Source organism: Ornithorhynchus anatinus, chromosome 1 (genome assembly GCF_004115215.2).
Source record: "Ornithorhynchus anatinus isolate Pmale09 chromosome 1, mOrnAna1.pri.v4, whole genome shotgun sequence".
Classification (NCBI taxonomy): Eukaryota; Metazoa; Chordata; class Mammalia; order Monotremata; family Ornithorhynchidae; genus Ornithorhynchus; species Ornithorhynchus anatinus.
The window spans coordinates 72,100,339-72,127,718 of NC_041728.1; positions in this window are offsets into that span (position 1 = coordinate 72,100,339).

Here is a 27,380-nt window from a genome sequence, read left to right on the forward strand (position 1 = left end):
CCATCATTAAGGCCAAACAATTTGATTTAAAAAAAAAACCCAATTCAAATTTGGAAGAACAGACATGAGACTGTGCAGAAGAAAAAATTCATTATTGTTACAAAATGATTCAGGGAAAAGTCAGAGAATGTGTTCCAATCAACCAATCAATCATATTTGTGGAGCGCTTACTGTGTGCAGAGCACCATACTAAGCACTTGGGAGAGTACAATATAAGAATATAACATACACATCCCCTGTTCACAAGCTTTACAATCTAGAGAGGGAGACAGACATTAACATAAGTAAATTACAGATGTATACATAATGCTGTGGGGCTGGTGTGGGAGGGGATGAGTAAAGGAAGCAAGTCAGGGAGACGCAGAAGGGAGTGGGGAAAGAGGAAATCAAGGTGAGAGTGATTGCCTGCCTGCAATGAAGAGAGAGGGCCTTGCAGGAAGGTTGTTCCAGACCAGAGGCAGGAGGTGGGCAAGAGGTCAGCGATGCGATAGACAAGCTTGAGGTACAGTGAGTAGGTTGGCATTAGAGGATTAAAATGTATTCATTCATTCATTCATTCAATGGTATTTATTGAGCACTTACTATATGAAGAGCGCTGTACTAAGCTCTTGGAATGTACAATTTGGCAACAGAGACAATCCCTGCCCAATAACGGGTTCACAGTCTAAACGGGGGATACAGATTGCAAAGCAAAACAGAACAAAACAAAACAAGTGTTGTAGGAGGAGAGTAGCGAGGAGAGGTAGGAGGAATCAAAGTGATTGTATGCTAATAAAGCCAATGATAAGATTTCTGTTTGATACAGAGGTGGATGGGCAGCTTACAGGAGTTTCTTGAGCAGTGGGGAAACATGGACTAAAAGTTTTTGCAGAAAAATGATCTGGAAAACAGAGTCAAGTATGGACTGGAGTGGGGAGACACTGGAGGCAGGGAGGTCAGCAAGGAGTGTAATATAGTAATCAAGGTGGCATAGGATAAGCGCTTGGATTAACATGGTAGCAATTTGGATGGAGAGGAATGCGTGGATTTTAGTGATGTTGTGAAGGTTGAATCCACATGATTAAGTGATATATTGAATATGTGAGTTGAATGAGAGTGAGGAGTCAAGGATAATGCCAAGCTTACACATTTATGAGACAGGAAGGATGGTTGTACTGTCTGCGGTGATGGGAAAGTCATGGGGCAGACAGGGTTTGGGTAGGAAGGTAAGGAGTTCTGTTTTGGACACATTAAATTTGTGACATCCAAGTAGAGATGTTTTGAAGGCAGGAGGAGTTGCAAAACTAAATGTCATTGCTGTGTGGTCCTGTTCCCACCTGACCATTACCCTTGGCAAGTTCACTGACCTCAGTTAATGTCATAAATGTAATGAGCAGTTTAAGAAGTCATGGTTCAAGTACTATCTGATGTACTGCAAGCTGTTGTTCCTGATATGCAGTGAAGTGATGTCAGCATTTATTATAATAATGATAATGGAATTTAAGCACTTACTATTTGCCAAGTTCTGTACAAAATTCTAGGGTAAATACAATGTAAGAATATTGGACACATTCCTCTCCCATATGAGACTCACAGTCTAAATGGAAGAGAGAACAAGTGTTAAGTCACAGTTTTATACTTGAAGTAGCTGAGGCACAGAGAAGTGACTTGCCTGTGGTTACACAGCAGGCAAGTGGTAGAGTCAGGATTACAACCCAGGTCTCCTGACTCCCAGGTTCATGCTCTTCACACTAGGTCTTCCTGCTTCTATTTGGTAATTCTGCATCACCAGTAGATATTTATTTTGCAGCTACTGCATGTATGGTATTGCACTACATTGATTATTGAAGAGGACCCCCTGTTAGTAACAGCAGAGTTGCCCCAGAAAACTAGGACTTCCATTTCTTCCTTGAAGCTGCAAAGAGAAAGGAAATAAATCCAGGACTCTCCAAAGCCAGAGAGTCAGGAGGTAGGATAAACATTCAGGAGCCTGTCAGGGGGAGTTGGGGAACATCTGAGTCTAAGTTGTCCTCCATTGCCTTAATTATCTGATGGTAATGATTGGATGTTGCCCTTCTGCCTTAAGGGGGAACAAAGAGAACATTCTGTGTATAAACATGGGTAGATGTGGGTCCTCATACTATAAAATGGTGGTATTTGTTAAGCACTTACTAGGTGCAAAGCACTGTTCTAAGAGCTGAGAGTATACAAGGTGATCAGGTTGTCCCACGTGGGGCTCACAGTCTTAATCCCCATTTTACAGATGAGGGAACTGAGACACAGAGAAGTGAATCGACTTGCCCAAAGTCACACGGCTGGCAAGCGGCGGAGCCGGGATTAAAACCCACGACCTCTGACTCCCAAGCCCGGGCTCTTCCCACAGAGCCACACTGCGAGGCACCATTTATAGCTTTTGTAGTGACTGAAGAGGACATCCTTTCAGGAGTCTTGGACTGTTTTTAATGCTTTACCAGTTCTTCTCTATTGGCAATAAGGGATTAATCAATCATATTTATTGAGCACTTGGTATAGGCAGAGCACTCTACTCCCATCTCTCAGGCCCGCAATCTCGGTGTCATCCTTGACTCGTCTCTCTCGTTCACCCCACACATCCTATCCGTTACCAAGACCTGCCGGTTTCACCTCTACAATATCGCCAAGATCCACCCTTTCCTCTCCACCCAAACGGCTACCGTACTGCTACAGGCTCTCGTTATATCCCGGCTAGACTACTGTGTCAGCCTTCTCTCTGACCTCCCTTCCTCCTCTCTCGCCCCGCTCCGGTCTATTCTTCACTCCGCTGCCTGGCTCATCTTCCTGCAGAAACGATCTGGGCATGTCACTCCCCTTCTTAAACAACTCCAGTGGTTGCCTATCAACCTCCGTTCCAGACAAAAACTCCTCACTCTAGGCTTCAAGGCTCTACATCACCTTGCCCCTTCCTACCTCTCCTCCCTTCTCTCTTTCTACTGCCCACCCCGCACGCTCCGCTCCTCTGCCGCCCACCTCCTCACCATCCCTCGGTCTCGCCTATCCCGCCGTCAACCCCTGGGCCACGTCCTCCCATGGTCCTAGAATGCCCTCCCTCCTCACCTCCGCCAAACTGATTCTCTTCCCCTCTTCAAAACCCTACTTAAAACTCACCTCCTCCAAGAGGCCTTCCCAGACTGAGCTCCTCTTCTCCCTCTACTCCCTCTGCCACCCCCCCTTTACCTCTCCGCAGCTAAACCCTCTTTTTCCCCTTTTCCCTCTGCTCCTACACCTCTCCCTTCCCATCCCCACAGCACTGTACTCGTCTGCTCAACTGTATATATTCCATTACCCTATTTATTTTGTTAATTAATTGTACATCGCCTTGATTCTATTTAGTTGCCATTGTTTTTACGAGATGTTCTTCCCCTTGACTCTGTTTATTGCCATTGTTCTTGTCTGTCCGTCTCCCCCGATTAGACTGTAAGCCCGTCAAACGTAAGGGACTGTCTCTATCTGTTGCTGACTTGTTCATCCCAAGCGCTTAGTACAGTGCTCTGCACATAGTAAGCGCTCAATAAATACTATTGAATGAATGAATGAATGAATGAATGAATACTAAGCATTTGGGAGATTACAATATAGCAAAGTTGACAGACACATTTCCTGCCTACATTACACCTATAGTCTAGATGGATTAGAAAATTTTAATATAAATATATAAGTTAAATTACAGATATGTATATAATTGATATAGGTCTGAGGGAGGGGTGAATAAAGGGTGCAAATTCCAGTACAAGGGTAACACAGAAGGAAATGGGAAAGGAGGAAATGAAGGCTTAGTTGGGGAAGGCCTCTGGGAGAAAATCCTTTTTTAATAAGGCTTGGAAGGTGCAGAGAGTGATTGTCTGTTGGACATGAAGAGGCAGGAAGCTCCAGGCCAGAGACAAGAGATGGGCGAGGGGTTGGCAGCGAGATAGACAATATCAAACTACAGTGAATAAGTTGGCATTAGAGGAGCGAAGTGTGTGAACTGGATAGTAGTAGGAAATCAGTGAGATAAACTAAAGCTGATTAAGTCCCTTGAAGCTGATGGTAAGGAGTTTCTGTTCAATGTGGAGGTGGATGAGTAACCACTTGAGATTCTCGGGGAGTGGGGAAACATGGATCAAACTCAGTGCATGGGAAGGAAAGGAAAAGGGTCATCCCAGTCCTCCATCCTCATCATCATCAGTGGTATATATTGAGTGCTGACAATGTACAAAACACTGTACTAAGCACTTGGGAAAGTACAATATAGCAGAGTTGCCAGACAACAATAAATCCCTGGACTATAGAACCTGGTTGACAAGGGACCTCTGGAATACATGACTGCAGCTTCCATCTATCCTCTGTTTCTGGTGTGGGGGAGTATCTCATCCCCAACATGGATGACCATTCATTCATTCAATCTTATTTATTGTGATCTTATTATGTGCAAAGCACTGTACTAAGTGCTTGGGAGAGTACAATATAAAAATAAACAGACATATTTCCTGCCCACAACGGGCTTACAGTCATCAAGTTGTAGCCTTGACTGATTTCTCTTAAAAATGGTAGACTCCCAGATGAATGAGCGCTACAAAGCCTTATTTGAGGCTTGATTCTACCTCCTAAAATTAATTCAGAATACAAATCATACCCAGAATTTTATGTGAAAATCAGGATGTCCAGTCGTTCTTTATCTGACTTTAATTAAGAAACCAATTGAAATAATGAATGATGAAAACAGCATAGTATTCATTTTTCCTCTTTGGATCCCTTTATTCTGAGCTTCTCCAGTAAATCTTTGTAGCATGAATGTCCCATTTTTTAGGCTGTCAAATGATTTGGTAATTTTAATTTCTCCTGGTAGCCTAATGAACTCATTATATTTAAGTCAGTTTCTTCAAAGAGGAATTCAACACCCAAAGAGCTGCTGTGATTTGCTCTTGAAGTTCTAGGGTCACGCAGAAAATCAGTGTTGGAAGTTCACTGCACACCTGCTATTGAAATGAGGAGTTTCTAGAGCTGGGCTCCTGGTCTATTTATTGGGAATGTTTGTTCTCTAAGACGGCCTTTGGGAAGCAGATTCCAATTAAAGTCCCACTGCCCTTCAGGGAGCTATTTTTATATAGATCACATTGAAAAGTTCTTCTTGGGATGTGACATTTCTCAAAATTCCAGGTCTCTTCTAAGTCAGCTGCAGTGTTGCCTTTAGGCCTTCCTATTATAAGTCCATTTTCTATCTGAGTAAGATTTCTATTCAAATCAATGAACACAAGAGTCATGTAACATATCAATGATGATCCTACACAAAAGGATGGGAATAATAATAACAATAATAATAATGGTTATAGTATTTGTTAAGCACTTGTGCTAAGTGTTGTTGAAGTTACAAGAAAATCAGGTTAGATGTGGTTCCTATCATTAATAATAATAATATTTTTGGAATTTATTAAGTGCTACTATGTGCCTGGCACTGTCCTAAGTACTGGGGTGGATACAAGCAAATCGGGTTGAACACAGTTCCTGTCCAACTTGGGGCTCACAGTCTCAGACCCCATTTTACAGATGAGGAAACTGAGGCCCAGAGAAGTGAAATTTGAGAAAGTATGACTTTCTCAAGGTCATACAGCAGACAAATGGCAGAGCCAGGATTCGAACTCAAGTGCTTCCGACTTGCAGGCCTGCATTCTATCTGCTAGGCCATGCTGTCTAGGAGGGAAGGAGAATAGGTATTGAATCCCCATTTGTAGATAAGGAAACTGAAGCCCAGAGAAGTGAAGTGACTTGCCCAAGGTCACACAGCAGGTAGGTGATAGGAGTATGTCTCACTTCTCCCTAGCTGCCACAGGGCTCCAACAGCAAAATTCCCTGTGGAGTGTGGAGTGCTGCCCGGGGCAGTGAGGATTAGATGGTCCTAGCTAGCCACACCCTCCTATTCCATCCACCCCACCTATTTTCTGAACCAAAAAAACTCATTCTGATGGGTCTCCCTGCAGTTATTCAATAGTCATCTCTGGAAATGGAATTAAATGTTGCTGAAGTGATTCAGTGAAAAATGTGGGTGCATTCATATATAGATAACGCATGTCCAGGAGCACACAGCTTTGGCAGTCCATTTGCACTGAGCTGGGATTTTTCAGTCTCATCCTGCTGAAGTCCCATCTTCAATCCCATCTTTAGTCACAGAACCTGGAAGAAGATACAATGCAGCCTCCCCAGGACCACCTGTTGGCAAGCAACTGCACTTTGGGGGTGTTCAGATTACTAAACAATTAAGATGAAAGAATAGGCAAAGGATTTTATAATTTTGGGGTTGGCCTGCAGAGTATAATAATAATAATAATAATAAAGGTGGTATTTGTTAAGTCCTTATTACATGCCAAGCACTTTTCTAAGTGCTAGGGGGATACAAAGTAATCAGCTTGTACCACATGGGGCTCACAGTCTTAATCTCCATTTTCCAGATGAGGTAAGTGAGGCCCAGAGAAGTGAAGTGACTTGCCCAAAGTCACACAGCTGACAAGGGGCGGAGCTGGGGTTAAAACCCATGCCCTCTGACTCCCAAACCAGGGCTCTTTCCACTGAGCCACGCTGCAGTATGAAATCAGTCCAGAAAACTCACCATTACCAGTTTAGAATAGAAGCTATTTGGGTGGCAGAAAATGTGTTACTTGTTTATTCTGTGTCTTCCTTAAAGATTTAGTGCTTAGCAGCCACCAGGTGGGTTCAGTAACTGGTGCTGCAGCTATTATTAATAATAATAATGTTGGTATTTGTTAAGCGCTTACTATGTGCCGAGCACTGTTCTAAGCGCTGGGGTAGACATAGGGGAATCAGGTTGTCCCACGTGGGGCTCACAGTCTTAATCCCCATTTTACAGATGAGGGAACTGAGGCACGGAGAAATTAAGTGACTTGCCCACAGTCACACAGCTGACAAGTGGCAGAGCTGGGATTCGAACTCATGAGCCCTGACTCCAAAGCCCGTGCTCTTTCCACTGAGCCACGCTGCTTCTCCAAGTATTACTACTGCTATTGCTACTATTATTACCATAACTACTTCTGCTATTTTCAGGCACTTGTATGCAGAGGAACAGGGAGTCACTGTAGCAATATCTTCTAATTCCTACAGTAGCTCCATATGTGTTTTTCTATGTGTGTGTATCTGTCCGTGAGCAAGACATTGCAAATGGGTGCAGCAGGGAGTGGATTGGTTGAGGTATTAAGCTGTTAAGAATCAGCTCAGTAATTTTCTGATTCAACAGCTTATTGGTAGAAGAGTTTATAAATTGATAACTTTAGGAGATAATAAAGAGCCAAGAAATTAAACAGGGAATTATTTTATCACATTCTTTTCTGCAACAGCACTTCTGGATCTGACAATAAAAGTCCCTCCCACATTTAGAATGCATTGGGCAATGCCTGCTAATGAGATCTAACTGAAAAGCTTACCTACAGCTTTCATCAGCTGTAGAGAAGCAGCGTGGCTCAGTGAAAAGAGCACGGGCTTGGGAGTCAGAGGTCATGGGTTCTAATTCTGCTCCGCCACTAATCAGCCTGTATGACTTTGGGCAAGCACTTAACTTCTCTGTGCCTCAGTTCCCTCATCTGTAAAATGAGGTTAAAACTGTGACCCCCACTTGGAACAACCTGATCACCTTGTATCCACTCCCAGAGCTTACAACGGTGCTTTGCACATAGTAAGTGCTTAAAATCATTATTATTATTATCGGCCCCACCAAAGGGGTCGGAAAACCCATCTTCCAAATGAATGATTCCCCATTCAGTTTTTCTGGTTGAGGAGGCAAGGCTATAGGTTTTCCTGAAGCTACCTGCATCTCAGCTGAAACCTGGGAGAAAACTGTAGAAAACTGACCAGCCAGGTATGCTGCAGTCTAAAAAGGAAAGACTTTCTGAGCTGAAGCTTCATGAGGATTATTAGCATCATTAGCATTATTAGCATTAGCATTGGGCACATGCTCCTAGCAGAGCTTTGCTACTGGTGGATAACTATAGAATAAAGAAGTTACACCCATAATTATTTCTAAAAATTATGGTTCATCCCATATCTTGATGAAAAGTGGTAGTGTTCATTTTGCTATGGGAAAAAACCATTTTTCCATAGTAAAAAAAGTTGAAAAAAGGAGTATCTTTTTTCCCCCAGTTGTCCAAACACTGAACTGATAAAATATTTATTCTTTTTTTAAAATGGTATTTGTTAAGCACTTACTATGTAAGCACTATTCTAAGTGCTCAGGTAGATAAAAGATAATCAGGTTGGACACAATCCAAGTCCTACATGGGGCTCACCTAGTCTTAATCCCCATTTTACAAATGAGGTAACTGAGGAACAGGGAAGTTAAGTGACTTGCCCAAGGTCACACAGACAAGTGGCAGAGCTAGGATTAGAACCCATGTCCTTCTGATTCCCAGGCCCCTGCTCAATCCACAGCATCATGTTGATTCCCCATTCATTAATTTATTATTTTCTCTTTGTAAATACAAAGCAGCATTTGGAGGGAATATGGTGATGTGTAAGTGGAAGTCACTAAAGCAAATGATTTGAGATCCTCCTTCAGCGTCATCTATGCACTTGGTTTGTATTCCTTAAGATCTTTGATATTGTCCCATCCCCAGTCCCACAACACATATTCTCACATGACAGCTTTTTTCCATGGCATAGTGGATAGAGGTTGGGCCTGGAAGTCAGGAGGAAATGGTTTCTCATCCCGGCTCTGCCAGTTGTCTGCTGTGTGACCTTGGATAAGTCACTTCACTTCTGTGTATGTCAGTTACCTCATCTGTAAAATGGAACATGGGACTGTGAGCCCCACCTGGGACAGGGACTGTGTCCAATCCAATTTGCTTGTATCTACCCCAGCGCTTAGTAAAATGCCTGGCACATAGAAAACACTTAACAAATACCATTATTATCATTATTATTATTATTATTTCCAAAAAATTAGATGTGCATTTTGGAACCAAGTCATAAAACTCTGCCATTTCCCTTATCTGTAATTGATTTTAATGTCTGTCTCTCTAGATTGTAAAGTCCTTGTGGACAGGGATTGTATCTACTAATTCTATGGTATTGTACTCTCCCAAGTGCTTAGTACAGTGCTCTGCACACAGTAGTTTCAACAGATATCATTGATTAATTGCATTTATTGCATTGGTGAAGCAGCCTGGCCATTTGGCCATTAACTTGGAGACAAAGGCAATCTTAATGGTACCTAAAAGAGAGATTGTCTTGAAACAATTTTGAAGCATGGGGAGCAGCATGGCCTAGTGGATAAAGCCCAGGCCTGGGAGTCAGAAGGAACTGGTTTCTAATCCTGGCTCCACCACTTGTCCGCTGTGTGACCTTGGGCAAGTCACTTCACTTCTCTGTGCCTCAGTTCCCTCATTTGGAAAATAAAGATTGAGATTGTGAGCCCCATGTGGGACAGGGACTATTGTCTAACCCTATTAGCTTGTATTCATTCAATCATATTTATTGAGCGCTTATTGTGTGCAGAGCACTCCACTAAGTGCTAGGGAGGGTACAATGCAGAGCACTGCACTAAGTGCTAGGGAGGGTACAATATAATGAAAATAACAATAATTATGGTATTTGTTAAGCGCTTACTATGTGTCAGGTACTATACTATGCACTGAAGTGGATACAAGCAAATCAGGTTGGACACAGTCCCTGTTCCTCACTGGGCTCACAGTTTCAATCCCCATTTTACAGATGAGGTAACTGAGGCAGAGAAGTAAAGTGATTTGCCCAAGGTCACATAACAGACAAGTAGTAGACTGGGGATTAGAACTCATGACCTCCTGACTCCCAGGTGCATGTTCTATACAAAACACCATGTTGCTTCTCAATCTACCCCAGAACTTAGTACAGTGCCTGACATAGCACTTAACAAATACCACAAAAGAGTTCCAGTACTTAGAGAGTAGAGGTGGTTTCACTCTGAATCGTTACCAAGGATTCTGATCCACTCAGAGCTGTTCTCTGCTAAGAGCTGTTCTCTGGAGTTGATTTTTCAGGTAGGGACTAGCGGAAGATATAAGTGGAACCAGCAGGATGGGAAGCAGAAAGGAGGAGGGAACTGGAGAGAAGAAAGGTTGGGGTCTGTGAGCCTGTGGGCAAGAGGAGAGCTGCCAGACCTGGTGCTGAGGAGACAGACTGCAATTGGCGAGCAGCAGGGCCTGGGGAGAACAGAGACACAATCTGTTATAGGACTAGGAGCACTGACAGTGACAGTAAGAGTGGCAGGAGCGGTGTGGGAGGTAAGGTCAAGGCTGAGGACAAAAGGCACAAAAAGGGTATTTCTACCAGCTTGGGATAAAAGGGGAACCAATCTAGTCTAATAAACAGAATTAAATGGAAATGCAGATCGATTCCTGTGCTTGTAGAATGGCTTCTGAAAATACATCTAATTTTAAAAATTAAACATGAAAATAATAATAATTATGGTATTTGTTCATTCATTCAATCATATTTATTGAGTGCTTACTGTGTGCAGAGCACTGTTCTAAATACTTGGAAAGTACAATTCAGGAACAAATGGACTCAATCCCTGCCCACAAAGGGCTCACAGTTTAGAAGAAGATTTGTTAAGCGCTTACTATGTGCCAGTAATAATGATAATGTTGGTATTTGTTAAGCACATTCTATGTGCCAAGCACTGTTCTAAGCGCTAGGGGAGATACAAGGTCATCAGGTTGTCCCACAAGCGGCTCACATTTTTAATCCCCATTTTACAGATGAGATAACTGAGACACAGAAGAATTAAAGTGACTTGCCCAAGGTCACACAGCAGACAAGTGGCAGAGGTGGGATTAGAACCCATGCCCTCTAACTCTCAAGCCCATGCGCTTTCCACTAAGCCATGCTGCTTCTCACATAAACCCATAACACCTAAAGGTGAAATGACATTTAAACTAAACCAAGAAAATGAGCATGGGCTTGCTTGAATAAATATTTTGGGGGTTTTATGGTATTTGTTTTGTGCTTACTAGGTGTCAAGCACTTTACTAAGCACTGGGACGCAGTGCAGGGTTGGACGCAGTCCCTGTCCCACATTAAGGCTCACAGTCTAATCCCCATTTTACAGATGAGGTAACAAGCACAGAGAAGTTAAGTGTCTTGCCCAAGGATACACAGCAGACCAGAGGCAGAGCAGGGATTAGACCCAGATCCTTCTGACTCCCAGGCCCATGCTCTATCCATTCGGCCAAGCTGCTTCTTTTGAATTGAGCACAATTCAGCACAATTGAGCACAATTTTCAGTTGTTTAAAATTTGGGGTGATGTAGAGCCTCATAAAATCCATGAAACCTCAAAGGAATAATCAACATACTCATGACACAATGAACATGTGATGTTTTAAGTATGAAACCATAATAAATTGAAAATAAAAAGATTACAAGCTAAGGGTTACTTAATGTTGAGAAGCGATATTTGGAAATGGCCAGATTCTAAGAGTCAATTGACTTCTCTAGGAATAGTCTTTGTTCAATAGGTTGACATGAAATTTCAATTTAGTTCAAGTTACACTATCCAAAAGTGAGTTAGATGTTCAGTTCAGTTCATTCTGATTGTCCTGTAGCTTAATTCCTGATCTTGATATATTCCAAAGTTGCTTTTTCCAACTGTCGAAAAGCAGCATGGCATAGGGGCAAGAGCAGGGGTTTGGGATTCAGGAGATGTAGCTTCTAATCCCAGCTCTGCCACTTGTCTGCGGTGTGACCACGGGTAAGTCACTTCACTTCTCTGTGCCTCAGTTTCCTTAACTATAAAATGGGGTTTAAGACTGTAAGCCCCACAGGGGACAACCTGATTACCCCATATCTACCCCAGCACTTAGAACAGTGCTTGGCACATAATAAGTGCTTAACAAATAACATAATAATTATTATTATTAAAATTCAGCCCTAATCCTCATGGAAGAGATTATTGGGCCATTAAGCAACTGAAATTTTTCCACCTATATGCATGTATTTCAAAGTTGTAAATATCTGTGAAAATTAAAAAACACTCCATCAAGAAGCAGCATGGTACAGTGGACAGAGCACAGGCCTGGGAGTCAGAAGGTCATGGGCTCCACCACTTGTCTGCTCTGTGACCATGGACAAGTCACTTAACTTCTCTGTACCTCAGTTATGTCATCTGTAAAATGGGGATTGAGACTGTGAGTCCCCCATGGGACAGGGACTATGTCCAACCCAGGTTGCTTGTATCCATCCCAGTGCTTAGTACAGTTCTTGGCACATAGTAAGCACTTGATAAATACCATAATTATCATTATTATTGCTATATTTTCTAACTTGGTTCCAATATGTGTAGTTTTTCTTTTATTATGTTTTGAACCTTCCACTCAAACTTTAATGTGTTCCCTTGTACTACCATTGTGGAATTTGTTGAACAATAATCCTGTGTCATCCTGCCCACACTGTTTAGTATAATTTACAGGTGTTTTCATTACTAATTACAAGTATTAAGGATCATTTCGGTGCAGGCATGTATAAGCTGTCCATATGGTATCAGTGGTTTATTACGTCTATTCTGTTTTTCCCTTTTATTGGCTAGGCTTGGTCTTGGATGACTTGGGGAGAAAACTTACTTAAAAGAAGCAGAATTATATCAATAATGCCATTTATTAATATTAATATCTCTCTCCCCCTCTAGACTTTAAGGCTGTTGTGGGTAGGGCATTTGTCTACCAACTCTACTATATTGTACTTTCCCAAGCACTTAGTACAGTGTTCTGCAAGCAGTAAGTGCTCAATGAATATGATTGAATAAGTACAAAACAATTAGATCAGGTTCAGTCTCTTTCCTACAGTCTAAGAGAAAGGGAGAGCTGGTATCGTCATCATTTCTGGGATGAGGGAATTGAGGCACAGAGAGATTAAGTGACTTGTCTAAAATCACACATCAGGCCAGGGGCAGAGTTAGCTCTCAGACAATGGTCCACATACTCCCAACCCACACCTCTTTTCACTAGGTCACCCTGCCTTTCATCCTATTCAGATCCCCATCCTACCCTGCAGGGGGTGGAATTTGAAGACAATATTGCATGAAGTAGCGGGGGAAGTTTGACATGAAGGCAGTAAATGGCCTATTCAGGTTTGGAAGTGGAACAATAGAGCAGAAGTAATATTTGCAAATAAAATACGCCTAAAAATTAAATGGCAACAAAGTAGGGCAAACTGAAAATTGATGGAGATGCCATCTCAGTTTCAGATTGAAGATTTAAGCCATTTCGTTACACCTCTATTCTAATGCTAAGAATACTGTATGAAGCCAGTGCTTTTGCAGTGCAAATTTATGCACAACTACAGTATCTGCGGGACCTATTGGCATCCATTTCTGCTCAAAGTACCAACTCACTATTCTCAAAAATTAAACAAATCAACATCAAAATGGTAAACAAATGTTCTTAATTCCATGTAAAGCATATGGAGAGTTAGGTGGTTCATTTACGTCTTAAAGCACTCAATCATTTCACCCCATCCTACCTCACTTTGCTGATCTCCCACAACAGGTCCAGCACACCGATTCTCTCCTCAAGCACTATGTCCTGACCTAGGCTATCTCACCACTGAACCCTTTCTCACATCCTCCCCTTAGCCTGGAACTCCCTCTCCCTCCATTTATATGCTAGATCACCATTGTCTCCACCTTCAAATAATTACTAAGGGCACATCTCCTCCAAGAGGCATTCAATTAAACCTTCTTGTCTCCCCCCTGAGTCAATAAGCACTTTAATTTTAATTTGGACATTTAATATTTGCCTCATTTGCAACCCCCACAGCACTTATGTAAGTATCTTTAAAGTATATATTATAAATTACTAATTTATTCATATTAATGCCTGTCTCCCCCTCTAGACGGAAAGCTCAGTATTGGCAGGAACATACCTGCTAATTCTGCTATATTCTGTCTCCCAAGCACTTAATACAGTGTTCTGCACACAGTAAGAGGTCAGTAAATACCATTGATTGATTGATTAATTGATCAGCATGATCTAGTGGTAAAAATACTGGATTGGGAGTTGTTTCTAATCCCAGTTTTGCCATGGTCCCACTGGATAATCTTAGGTAAATTACTTCTATCATCTGTAAAATGTTGCCTTCCTCTTACTATCTCATGGGATTGATGTGAAGAAAAAATTAGAGAAGTCATTTGAAAAATAAATGTGCTTTAGAAATCCAGGTCATTAATAAGTTTCATTGTATCTTTCCAAAGATTCATAATCCTTCCTGCTTAGTTGATATTATTGTGCAGAAAACTGATTCATTTGCACTTAATCATTTTATTTGAGGCTTGTAAAACAAAGAAAACAAAAGTTCTTCTTACTCCCCAGACAATCTATATGCACTTGGTAGGGAGCTGTAGAATGTTCTGTACATGAAATAGGAAGCAATGGAAAGTTTGATTTGGCTCTACTCCAAGGAGAAGATTCAGCTTCCTCCCATAAATATTTAACATTTATTTGAAGGTTGATCATTTATGTTAAAGAATTGCATCCATTCATTTTAACCTGTCTAAATTGCAGTTTATAATTTTAATGCTAGAAATACAATTTGACAGATGCATGAATCTTTTATGGAAAAGCCTAACCTATTTTCTTATTACTGCATGTCAAAAAGCAACAAAAGATTGCCAAAGCATTATTTTAGTTAATTACTATCCATCTGTCCATGTCTTTGCTAGAGAGTTTATTTTTGCTTCTGAAAGATAAAACTCACAGCTAAAATCACTTCATTAAGATTCTTTTTTATGGAAACAGTGGTATTTTTTTTAACTGAGGAGAAAAATTAGCTATTATACTATTGGTATTTATTATTTTAGACCACATCTGATGTTCATATCATCATACTTTGCAAAACAATCTGATATTTTAAATTGCTCTGAAAAATAAGAACAATTGTCAAAGGCCATTTAGAAAATTACTCTGGGCTCCTGAACCATTTGCTTCCAGTTTCCCTGGTCTCTTGTTGCCAAATTGTGAAAATCTGAATTAAAGTCCAAAGGTGATACCATGGTGTGGAGACAAATTAAACTTGTAATTGGAAGGGCAAAGTATTATTTTCTAGACAAGGCTATAATTTTCCAATTAGAAAAGACATAGGATGAGAGGCTACTGAGCTGATAGAATGGTTAAAAATGGCAAATGAATATATCGGTATTCTAGATGGTAGTGTACCAACCACTCAGAATTTTCATATTATCTAAACTGCATCCCAAAATACTAAAATGTATTTCTTCTAAGAGGTAAAACAGGCTTAGGTTTATAAACATCTTAGAGGAACCCACTTACCTCAGAACTTATATTGCTCCAAAAATCTTTCCAGAAAGTATGCTGGTATTTCTAAGATGTCTTCTGTGTTTACCTGAAATATCAATTTATCTGCCTTAGTATAGCGAAATATCTCATTTAGCCTAAAGTTGCTGTGATTATTAATCAAAAAGGGATAAATTGCTTATTAAATTAGGACCAATGAGAAATTTTTCTCCTCCATTTATAACATTTCTTAGTGCCAACTTTCAGGGCACTGGACTTTCATTGTACTTTATATGTAGAAGCAGCATAGCCTAGTGGAAAGACCACAGGACTGGATTTTGGGAGATGCAGATTCTAATGCCAGAGCCCCCACTGGCCTGCTGTGTTATCTTGAACAAGTCATTAAAGTTCTCTGAACCTCACTTCCCTCATATGTGAAATGAGGATTAAATATTTGTTCTCCTTCCCACTTACCCTGTGAGCCCAATTTGGGGCAGGGTTTCTTTCTAGACTGCATTGTATCCAGCATAGTGATTGGCACACTTACTCATCAGGCATGAGTTAGCTAAAATAATAATAATAATAATGTTGGTATTTGTTAAGCACTTACTATGTGCAGAGCACTGTTCTAAGTGTTGGAGTAGATACAGGGTAATCAGGTTGTCCCACATGAGGCTCACAGTCTTAATCCCCATTTTACAGATGAGGTAACTGAGGCACAGAGAAGTTAAGTGACTTGCCCACAGTCACATAGCTGACAAGTGGCAGAGTCAGGATTCGAACCCATGACCTCTGACTCCCAAGCCCGTGCTCTTTCCACTGGGCCACGCTGCTTCCCTAAAATTTCCCCTGCCCCTCCTCAGCCCCCTCTTCAACTCTCCCATCCTTCCCAGCAGTATGTCTAGAGATCATTTGCTTCCTCTCAGAATCCCACCTGACTCCCCCTGTGCATCTGATCGCATACCTTTGCACTTTATCAAAACTCTTGTCTCCTCCCTAACAGCCATCTTTAACAGTTCACTCTTCAGTGACTTCATAGTCACTGCTTTCAAATGTGCCCATGTCTCCCCTATCCTAAAAAAACCTCTCCCTTGAACCCATGGTTCCCTACAGTTATTGCCCTATCTCCCTCCTTTCATTCCTTTCCAAGCTCCTTGAGTGAGCTGTCTACACCCACTGTCTCAAATTCCGCTCCTTCTTGACCCTCTCCACTCCAGCTTCCATCCCCTTTAGTCTACAGAAACTGCCCTCTCAAAAGTCACCAATAATCTCCTTCTTGCCAAATCCAACAGTCTCTAATAATAATGATAATAATAATGTTGGTATTTGTTAAGCGCTTACTATGTGCAGAGCACAGTTCTAAGTGCTGGGGTAGATAGAGGGTAATCAGGTTGTCCCACATGAGGCTCACAGGCTTCATCCCCATTTTGCAGATGTGGGAACTGAGTCACAGAGAAGTGAAGTGGCTTGCTAAAATAATAATAATAATAATTTTGGTATTTGTTAAGCACTTACTATGTGCAGAGCACTGTTCTAAGCACTGGGGTAGATAGAGGGTTATCAGGTTGTCCCACATGAGGCTCACAGTTAATCCCCATTTTACAGATGAGGTAACTTAGGCACAGAGAAGTTAAGTGACTTGCCCACAGTCACACAGTTGAAAAGTGGCAGAGTTGGGATTTGAACCCATGACCTCTGACCTAAGCCTGAGCTCTTTCCACTGAGCCATGTTGCTTTTCTATTCCTTATATATATTCCTTATATTCCAAATATTCCTTAGCACAAAATAGGCTAGTAAGAAATGTGGCTGGTAACTTGAGTCTAGTCTACAGTAAAAACTCCATCCTAATCCTCCTTGACCACTCAGCTGCCATCCACACTGTTGACCATCCACTTCTGGAAACATTATCCAACCTTGGCTTCACTGACATTGTCCTCCCCTGGTTCTCCTCATATCTCTCTGGCTGTTCATCCTCAGACTCCTTCGCGGGCTCCTCCTCTGCCTCCCACCCATAACTGTAGGGGTCCCTCAAGGGTCAGTTCTGGGTTCCCTTCTATTCTCCAGCTACACTCACTCCCTTGAAGAACTCATTCACACCCATGGCTTTAATTACCACTTCTATGTGTATGATACCCAAATCTACATCTCTAGCCCTGATGTCTCTCCCTCTCTGTAGTCTCACATTTCCCTTCCCTTCTTCCCATCAACTCAAGCTAACATATCCAAAACAGAACTCCTTATCTTCCCACCCAAACTCTGCCCTCCCCCTGACTTTCCCTTCAGTGTAGTAGGAACCATCATTCTTCCCGTCTCACAAGCCCATTGCCTTGACATTACCCTTGACTCCTCTCTCTCATTCAACCCACATATTCAATCTATCACTTGATCCTGTTGGTCCCACCTTCACATAGGTAAAATCCTCCCTTTCCTCTCCATCCAAACTGCTACTACATTATACAATCACTCATCCTATCCCACCAGATTACTGCATCAGCCTCCTTGCTGACCTCCCAACCTCCTATTTCTCTCTACTCCAGTCCATACTTCACTCTGCTGCCCAGATCATTTTTCTACAAAAACATTCAGAACATTTCACCCCACTCCTCAAAAAGCTCCAGTGATTGCCGTCCACCTCTGCCGCAAACAAAAACTCCTCGCCATTGGCTTTAAAGCACTCAATCACTTAGCACCCTCCTACCTCATTACTGTCCTTCCACAACCCAGCCCACATGCTTTACTCCTATAATGCTAACCTCACTGTGCCTCAGTCTCATCTATCTCGCCATCTACCCCACAGTCATGTCCTGCCTCTGGCCTGGAATGTACTTCCTCCTCAAATCTAATAATAATAATAATAATAATGTTGGTATTTGTTAAGCGCTTACTATGTGCCGAGCACTATTCTAAGTACTGGGGTAGACATAGGGGAATCAGGTTGCCCCACGTGGGGCTCACAGTCTTAATCCCCATTTTACAGATGAGGGAACTGAGGCACAGAGAAGTTAAGTGACTTGCCCACAGTCACACAGCCGACAAGTGGCAGAGCTGGGATTCAAACTCATGAGCCCTAACTCCAAAGCCCGTACTCTTTCCACTGAGCCACGCAAGGCCTTATTGAAGGCACATCTCCTCCATTCATTCAATAGTATTTATTGAGCGCTTACTATGTGCAGAGCACTGTACTAAGCGCTTGGGATGAACAAGTCGGCAACAGATAGAGACAGTCCCTGCCGTTTGACGGGCTTACAGTCTAATCGGGGGAGACGGACAGACAAGAACAATGGCACTAAACAGCGTCAAGGGGAAGAACATCTCGTAAAAACAATGGCAACTAAATAGAATCAAGGCGATGTACAATTCATTAACAAAATAAATAGGGTAACGAAAATATATACAGTTGAGCGGACGGGTACAGTGCTGTGGGGATGGGAAGGGAGAGGTGGAGGAGCAGAGGGAAAAGGGGAAAATGAGGCTTTAGCTGCGGAGAGGTAAAGGGGGGATGGCAGAGGGAGTAGAGGGGGAAGAGGAGCTCAGTCTGGGAAGGCCTCTTGGAGGAGGTGATTTTTAAGTAAGGTTTTGAAGAGGGAAAGAGAATCAGTTTGGCGGAGGTGAGGAGGGAGGGCGTTCCAGGACCGCGGGAGGACGTGACCCAGGGGTCGACGGCGGGATAGGCGAGAACGAGGGACGGCGAGGAGGTGGGCGGCAGAGGAGCGGAGCGTGCGGGGTGGGCGGTAGAAAGAGAGAAGGGAGGAGAGGTAGGAAGGGGCAAGGTGATGGAGAGCCTTGAAGCCTAGAGTGAGGAGTTTTTGTTTGGAGCGGAGGTCGATAGGCAACCACTGGAGTTGTTTAAGAAGGGGAGTGACATGCCCAGATCGTTTCTGCAGGAAGATGAGCCGGGCAGCGGAGTGAAGAATAGACCGGAGCGGGGCGAGAGAGGAGGAAGGGAGGTCAGAGAGAAGGCTGACACAGTAGTCTAGCCGGGATATAACGAGAGCCCGTAATAGTAAGGTAGCCGTTTGGGTGGAGAGGAAAGGGCGGATCTTGGCGATATTGTAGAGGTGAAACCGGCAGGTCTTGGTAACGGATAGGATGTGTGGGGTGAACGAGAGGGACGAGTCAAGGATGACACCGAGATTGCGGGCCTGCGGGACGGGAAGGATGGTCGTGCCATCCACGGTGATGGAGAAGTCTGGGAGCGGACCGGGCTTGGGAGGGAAGATGAGGAGCTCAGTCTTGCTCATGTTGAGTTTTAGGTGGCGGGCAGACATCCAGGTGGAGACGTCCCGGAGGCAGGAGGAGATGCGAGCCTGAAGGGAGGGGGAGAGGACAGGGGCGGAGATGTAGATCTGCGTGTCATCTGCGTAGAGATGGTAGTCAAAGCCATGAGAGCGAATGAGTTCACCGAGGGAGTGAGTGTAAATGGAGAACAGAAGAGGGCCAAGAACTGACCCTTGAGGAACTCCAACAGTTAAAGGATGGGAGGGGGAGGAGGCTCCAGCGTAGGAGACCGAGAATGATCGGCCAGAGAGGTAAGAGGAGAACCAGGAGAGGACAGAGTCCGTGAAGCCAAGGTGAGATAAGGTACGGAGGAGGAGGGGATGGTCGACAGTGTCAAAGGCAGCAGAGAGGTCAAGGAGGATCAGAATGGAGTAGGAGCCATTGGATTTGGCAAGAAGGAGGTCATGGGTGACCTTAGAGAGAGCAGTCTCGGTAGAGTGGAGGGGACGGAAGCCAGATTGGAGGGGGTCTAGGAGAGAATGGGAGTTAAGGAATTCTAGGCATCGATTGTAGATGACTCGTTCTAAGATTTTGGAAAGGAAGGGTAGTAGGGAGATAGGACGATAACTGGAGGGGGAAGTGGGGTCAAGAGCGGGTTTTTTTAGGATGGGGGAGACGTGGGCGTGTTTGAAGGCAGAGGGGAAGGAGCCCTTGGAGATTGAGTGGTTAAAAATAGAAGTTAAGGAAGGGAGGAGGGCAGGGGCGATGGTTTTAAGAAGGTGAGAGGGAATGGGGTCCGAGGCGCAGGTGGAGGGGGTGGCACTTGCGAGGAGGGAGGAGATCTCCTCTGAGGATACTGCAGGGAAGGATGGGAAAGTAGGGGAGGGGGTTGTTGGGGGGGGAGGGGAGAGGCGGAGGGGTGACTTTGGGGAGCTCAGACCTGATCGTGTTGATTTTCGTGAGGAAATAGGTGGCCAGATCATTGGGGGTGAGAGATGGGGGAGGGGGAGGAACAGGGGGCCTAAGGAGAGAGTTAAAGGTCCGGAACAATCGGCGGGGGTGACGGGCATGGGTGTCGATGAGGGAGGAGAAGAAGCTTTGCCTGGCGGAGGAGAGGGCAGAGTTAAGGCAGGAAAGGATAAATTTGAAGTGTGTGAGGTCGGCTTGGTGCTTGGACTTTCGCCAGCGGCGCTCAGCAGCTCGAGCATAGGAGCGTAGGAGGCGGACGGAGGAGGTGATCCAGGGCTGTGGGTTAGTGGCGCGAGAGCGGCGGAGGGAAAGGGGGGCGAGAGAGTCGAGATGAGTAGTGAGGGTGGAGTTGAGAGCGGAGACCTGATCGTCGAGAGTGGGAAGAGAGGACAGGGCGGCAAGGTGAGGCGAGATGCTATTGGAAAGACGGATGGGATCGAGAGAGCGGAGGTCTCTGTGGGGCAGTAGCGAAGATTTGCAGGGGGAGGGAGTGTGAGAGATGAGGCAGGTGAGAAGGTTATGGTCCGAGAGAGGGATTTCAGAGTTGGTGAGTGAGGAGATAGTGCAGCGGTAGGAGATGACAAGATCGAGGGTGTGACCGAGTCGGTGAGTGGGCGCGGTATGGTGGAGGAGGAGGTCGGCAGAGTCGAGGAGGGATAGCAGGCGGGCGGCAGAGGAGTCGTCGGGTACATCCGTATGGATGTTGAAGTCTCCAAGGATCAGAGTGGGCAGAGAGAAGGAGAGAAGGAAGGTGAGAAAGGGGTCAAGGTGGTTGAAGAAGTCGGAGGTGGGACCGGGAGGGCGGTAGATGACGGCGACAAGTAACTGGAGTGGGTGGTAGAGGCGAACGATATGGGCTTCGAAGGAGGGGAAGGAGAGGGAGGGGGGAGGAGGGATAGTGCGGAAGCGGCATCGGGGCGAGAGGAGGAAGCCGACGCCTCCTCCCTTACCGGTGAGTCTGGGGGAGTGGGAGAAGGAGAGGCCTCCGCTGGAGAGAGCGGCGGCGGAGACCGTGTCTTCGGGAGAGAGCCACGTTTCCGAAAGGGCGAGGAGGAGGAGAGAGCGGGAGAGGAAAAGGTCATGGATGAAAGGTAGCTTGCCTGTAACAGAGCGGGGGTTCCAGAGGCCACACTTGAAAGTAGCTGTGGGTGCAAAGGGAGGAGGCCTTCCCTGACTAAGCCCCCCCAACTCCCTTCTGTGTTGCCCTGACTTGCTCCCTTTGTTCTTCTCCTCTCCCAGCCCCACAGCACTTATGTACATATCTGTAATTTATTTATATTAATGTCTGTCTCCCCCGCTATAGACTATGAGTTCACTGTGGGCAGGGAATGTGCCAATTTACTGTTATATTGTACTCAACCAAGTACTTAGTACAGTGCTCTGCACACAGTAGGCACTCAATAAATACGATTGAATGAATGACTGAATGAAAGTGTTTACCATATATCACCATTATTATAGTTATTATTGTTATTAATATTATTATTACTTTATTGTAACTTTACTGTGCTTGCAGGAAAAATGATCTGCCCTGTGGATTGTAAGCTCCTTATGTATAAGGATCATATTTACCATCTGTATTAGCCTGTTCTTTCGTAGATGCTTAGTAGAGTGCTCTGCACACAGTAAACACTCAATAAATATCACCAATTGATTGACTTGGGACCTTTACCCCCTTTGAATCTATTATTTTAATACTATACCAAAATGAAAGAAGATGAAATTACTTTGGAGTTTCTCCAAGTGGGTTTTGGGATCTGCAAGGGAGTTGCAGTAGGAGTTTGAAGGAGTTTCAAAGGCCAGATGTGGTGAACTTTAAAACATAAAACTACTGAATGGTAGACACTAAAGACTGCGGATATATGGGCCTTACATTTTTAGTCCTCAACTACACTTTCCTTTCCAGACTTTAGAACTGTTGATAAGCCAAGAGAAAATTGAATCATCGTCATTGTTTTATTTGGTGCAACAGTAACTTTGATGCAAGCTGGAAGTAAGGAGATGGAAAGGATGGAGAGAAGTGAGGATGATAGAAGATTTTAGAGGCATAACAGGAGGGGACTATTAGAAAGCCACACTTATAAATGGACATAATTAAGTGATGTTAAGGAATAATCAATAAATTGTACTTATTATTATTAGTAATAATAATAATAATAATATTTGTTAAGCACTTACTATGTGCTAAGCACTGTTCTAAGTTCTAGGGTAGAGAGAAGGTTATCAGGTTGTCCCATGTGGGGCTCACGGTCTTAATCCCCATTTTACAGATGAGGTAAATGAGGCACAGAGAAACTAAGTGACTTGCCTACAGTCACATAGCTGACAAATTGCAGTGATGGGATTAGAACCCACGATCTCCGACTCCCAAGTCCGTGCTCTTTCCACTAAGCCACGCTGCTTCTCAGTATCTAAGTATTGAGCACTTACTGTGTGCAGAGCACTAAACTAAGCGCTTGGAAGAGTACAATAATCCAGAGTTGCTAGATGAGTTCCTTGCCCACAATAAGCTTATTGTTTAGAGGGGGAGTCAGACATTAATATACATAAATAAACTTATACATATATAAGTGTTGTGGGACTGAGGGAGAAGTGAACAAAGAATGCAAGGGTGATTCAGAAGGGTTTGGGCAAGAAGATATGAGGGTATAGTCAGGGAAGGCTTCGTAAGAATAAGAGCTCTGGAACTGATATTTGATAGTTACGTACACTGAAAGTGAATATGGAGAGGTGTGGAAGGCACATTCTACTTCAGAGGCTACTGACAAAGGGGACAGAATCGCCTGGGCTAATGAAAAGCACTGACAGACATTGTGGCAGGAGATGGGGACAGAAAATTAGACTATAAGCCCGTCATTAGGCAGGGATTGTCTCTATCTGTTGCCGAATTGTATATTCCAAGCACTTAGTACAGTGCTCTGCACACAGCGCTCAATAAATACTATTGAATGAAAATGGAATCTGTAGGCCTCTAGAAGAAAACAGCTGATGCTCAGGAGTAGACAATAAGAAGTGTCCTTAGTGCCCACAAAATTTGAAATGTATGTGAGCTGCTGGGTTTGTTTGTTTTTTTGACACCTACTCCTGCAGCTATAGTTGCATTAGTTGCATTAGTTGCTATAGTTTTATTGCCATTGTTCTTTCTATTTTTGTTCTTGTCTGTCCATCTCCCCCGATTAGACTGTAAGCCCGTCAAACGGCAGGGACTGTCTCTATCTGTTGCCAAGCGCTTAGTACAGTGCTCTGTACATAGTAAGCGCTCAATAAATCCTATTGAATGAATGAATGAATAGTTGCTGCTGAGCAATCAATCAATCAATGGTACTTTTTGAGCACTCAGAACACAGGAAGTGCTTGGGCGAGTACCATAGAATTGGTAGACCTAATCTCAGCCCTCAAAGAGCTTGCAGTATAGTGGGTGGGACAGACATTACAATAAAATGCAGATAAGGGAGGCATCAGTTTGTAAAGATATGTAAATATGGACATTAGTGCTGTGAGGATGGGATGAATAACAAAGTGGTATAGGGTTAGAGACCTAAGTGCATAGACAATGCAGAAGGGAAGGGTGAGGGAAGATTTCTTGAAGGAGTTGAGATTTGGCTTTGAAGGTAGGGCTAAAGTAGGGCTGAGAAGCAGCATGGTCTGAGAAGTAGCATGGCCTGGTGGCAAGAGCACGGGCTTGGGAGTCAGAGGTTGTGGGTTCTAATTCTGCTCCACCACTTGTCTGCTGTGTGACGTAGGACAAGTCACTTCTCTTTGCCTCAGTTAACTCATCTCTAAAATGGGGATTGAGACTGAGCTCCATGTGGACAGACTCTGCGTCCAACCTGATTACCTTGTATCTAGCCCATTGCTTAGAACAGTGCTTATAAGTGCTTAACAAATACTGTTATTATCATTATTATTTGAGGAAGGTGGTCTGTTGGATATGAAGTGGTGAAGGAGTTCTAGGCCAGAGGGAGGATGAGAGCAAGGGGAGACAAGGTTAAAGTACAGGAAGTAGGTGGGTGTTAAGAGAAGCAGAGTGTGTTGACTGGGTGGTGGCTGGGTGATGGGCAAGGCTAAGTAGTAAGGGGAGAGTTGACTGAATGCCTTAAATTTGCTTTGCAAACAATAAGCACTCAATAAATCCGATTGTATGAATGAATGAATGAAATTCAATGGTAAGGAGTTTCTGTTAGATGTAGATATGGAGGGAGAAGCAGCGTGACATAGTGGCAAGAGCCCGGGGTTGGGAGTCGTGGGTTCTAATCCTGACTCCGCCGCTTGTCTGCTATGTGACCTTGGGCAAGTCACTTCACTTCTCTGTGCCTCAGTTACCTCATCTGTAAAATGGGAATTAACTGTGAGCCTCATGTGGAACACCCTGATTACCCTCTGTATCTACCTCAGCGCTTAGAACAGTGCTCTGGACATAGTAAGCGCTTAACAAATACCAACATTATTATATTCTCTGGGCCTCAGTGACCTCATCTGGAAAAATGGGGATTGAAAAATGTGAGCCCCACGTGGGACAATCTGATTACCCTGTATCTACCCCAGCGCTTAGAACAGTGCTCTGCACATAGTAAGCGCTTAACGAATACCATAGTTATGAATAAGCACTGGAGGTTTTTGAAGAGTGGGGAGATATGAATTGAATGGCACATCACAAAAATGATCAGAGCAGCAGAGTGAATTATAATAATAATGGTTTTTGTTAAGTGCTTACCATTTGTGAAGCACTGTGCTAAACGCTGGGATAGAAACAAATAAATTGGGTTAGACACCGTCCCTGTCCCCCATAGGGCTCACAGTCTCAATCCCCATTTCATAGTTGAGGTACCTAAGGCCCAGAGAGAAGTGATGTGATTTGTCCAAGGTCACACAGCAGACAGGTAGCAGATCTGGGATTAGAACCCTTCACTTTCTGACTCCCAGGCCTGTGCTCTATCCACTAAGCCATGCTGCTTCCGATGGAGTGTGGATCGAAAAGGGAAGAGACGGGATGCAGGGAGGTCATCGAGGAGACTGATGCAATAGTCAAGACAGGAAATGATGAGTGCTTGGATCAACATGGTAGCAGTTTGGATGGAGAGGAAGGGGTGGAGTTTCGAGATGTTGTTCAGGTAGAACTGACAGGATTCAGTGACCAACTGTATGTGTGGGTTGAATGAAAGCAGTGACTCTTCATTCCACCAAATGAATGCCTCTGTTCTATTGTGTGTTTTTCTTGGGGTACATGAATAGGGGTGTGTGTGTGTGTGTATATGTGTGAGGGGTGCCCAGGTAGGAGGGAAAGGAGGGTTCATAAGGAATATATGGGATGGACATGAGGAGTACTTCAAGTGAAACCTGAAGATTATAGAACAGCTTCAAAAACTGACAACCACCATTTCAATACTTTTTTTAATAGTATTTGTTAAGTGCTTACTATGTGCCTAGCAATGTACTAAGCTCTAGGGTAGATACAAACTAATTGGGTGGGAAAAAGTTCATCTCCCACATGGGGTTCACAGTATTAATCTCCACTTTGCAGATTAGATAACTGACTTATAGAGAAGTTAAGTGTCTTGCCCAAGGTCACACAGCAGACAAGTAGCAGAACAGGGATTAGAACCTAGGTCCTTCTGATTTCCAGGCCCATACTCTATCTACTAGACCACACTGCTACCAGTGCTTAAGGCTTAACCCATGGAATGATTAATTTATTGGATGATATGTAAATTACAAATTGCCCTTCAAACTCAAGAGCAACTTGAACTCTGTTTTTACTATTTATGAGCCAAAATCTCTATCCGAACTGGAAAATGGAGAATGTCATTTGCTAAAACTGTAGGATGTTGTGCTTTCTGCACAGGCAGCATCAAGTTATTATTCCAAATGAAATCCTAACAAGTTTGTTAATAATTCACCTTACTTATGCATGCATCAACATATTTTCTGATGTTTTTGCTAATGCTAGACTTATTTCACCAATCCAGATACTGCTTTAGTGAAAGGTTTCTCAAAATAGCCTATTTTAAATTATTTGGAAATGTATTATTTGGAGGTCAGAGACTTGGGAAATGGGTTTTGATAGTACCAAAGGTACTTTTCTGACTGCCTCGTGTCTAATTAAGTCCTCTACAGGTTTTATATGTTTCTCCTTAACATCCACTCTTATTTATTCACTCTTATCTACTGAGTGCTTACTGTGTGTAAAGCACTGTATTGTTGACATAGCCTCGGGTTATCAGCTGAAGTCAAAAAAACTTTGTTGATTGATGGTCAATCCCTGCAAAGCTTCATCCGGAGAGTCAGTTCATTATAGGAAAGAAAGTAAGTCACCCTAAGTGAACTGAGACTAGCTAGAAGAGTGAGAAGCAGCTTGGGCTAGTTGATAGAATACAGGTCTGGGACTCAGAAGAACTTGGGTTCTAATCTCAGTTCTGCTATTTGTCTGCTGTGAGACCTTGGACAAGTCACTTCATTTCTCTGGGCCTCAGTTACATCATCGGTAAACTGGGGATTATGACTGTGAGCCTCATGTGGGACATGGACTGCATCCAACATGATTACCTTGCATCTACCCTAGCGCTTAGAACAGTGCCTGGAACATAATAAGCACATAACAAGGTACCATTTTTTTTTAAAAAAGAGAGAGACCCATTGGAAGGAACCAAGTATAGATTCTACAAGAAGCTCCCATGGCTGTATCTGCCATACACTTCATACTACACTGCTGTATGTCACTTCAATAAAAGAGATAATATTTAGTCGAGGCAGAGAACCAAGCTTGTCAGGGAAGTAAAATAATAATGTTGGTATTTGTTAAGCGCTTACTATGTGCCGAGCACTGTTCTAAGCGCTGGGGTAGACATAGGGGAATCAGGTTGTCCCATGTGGGGCTCACAGTCTTAATCCCCATTTTACAGATGAGGGAACTGAGGCACAGAGAAGTTAAGTGACT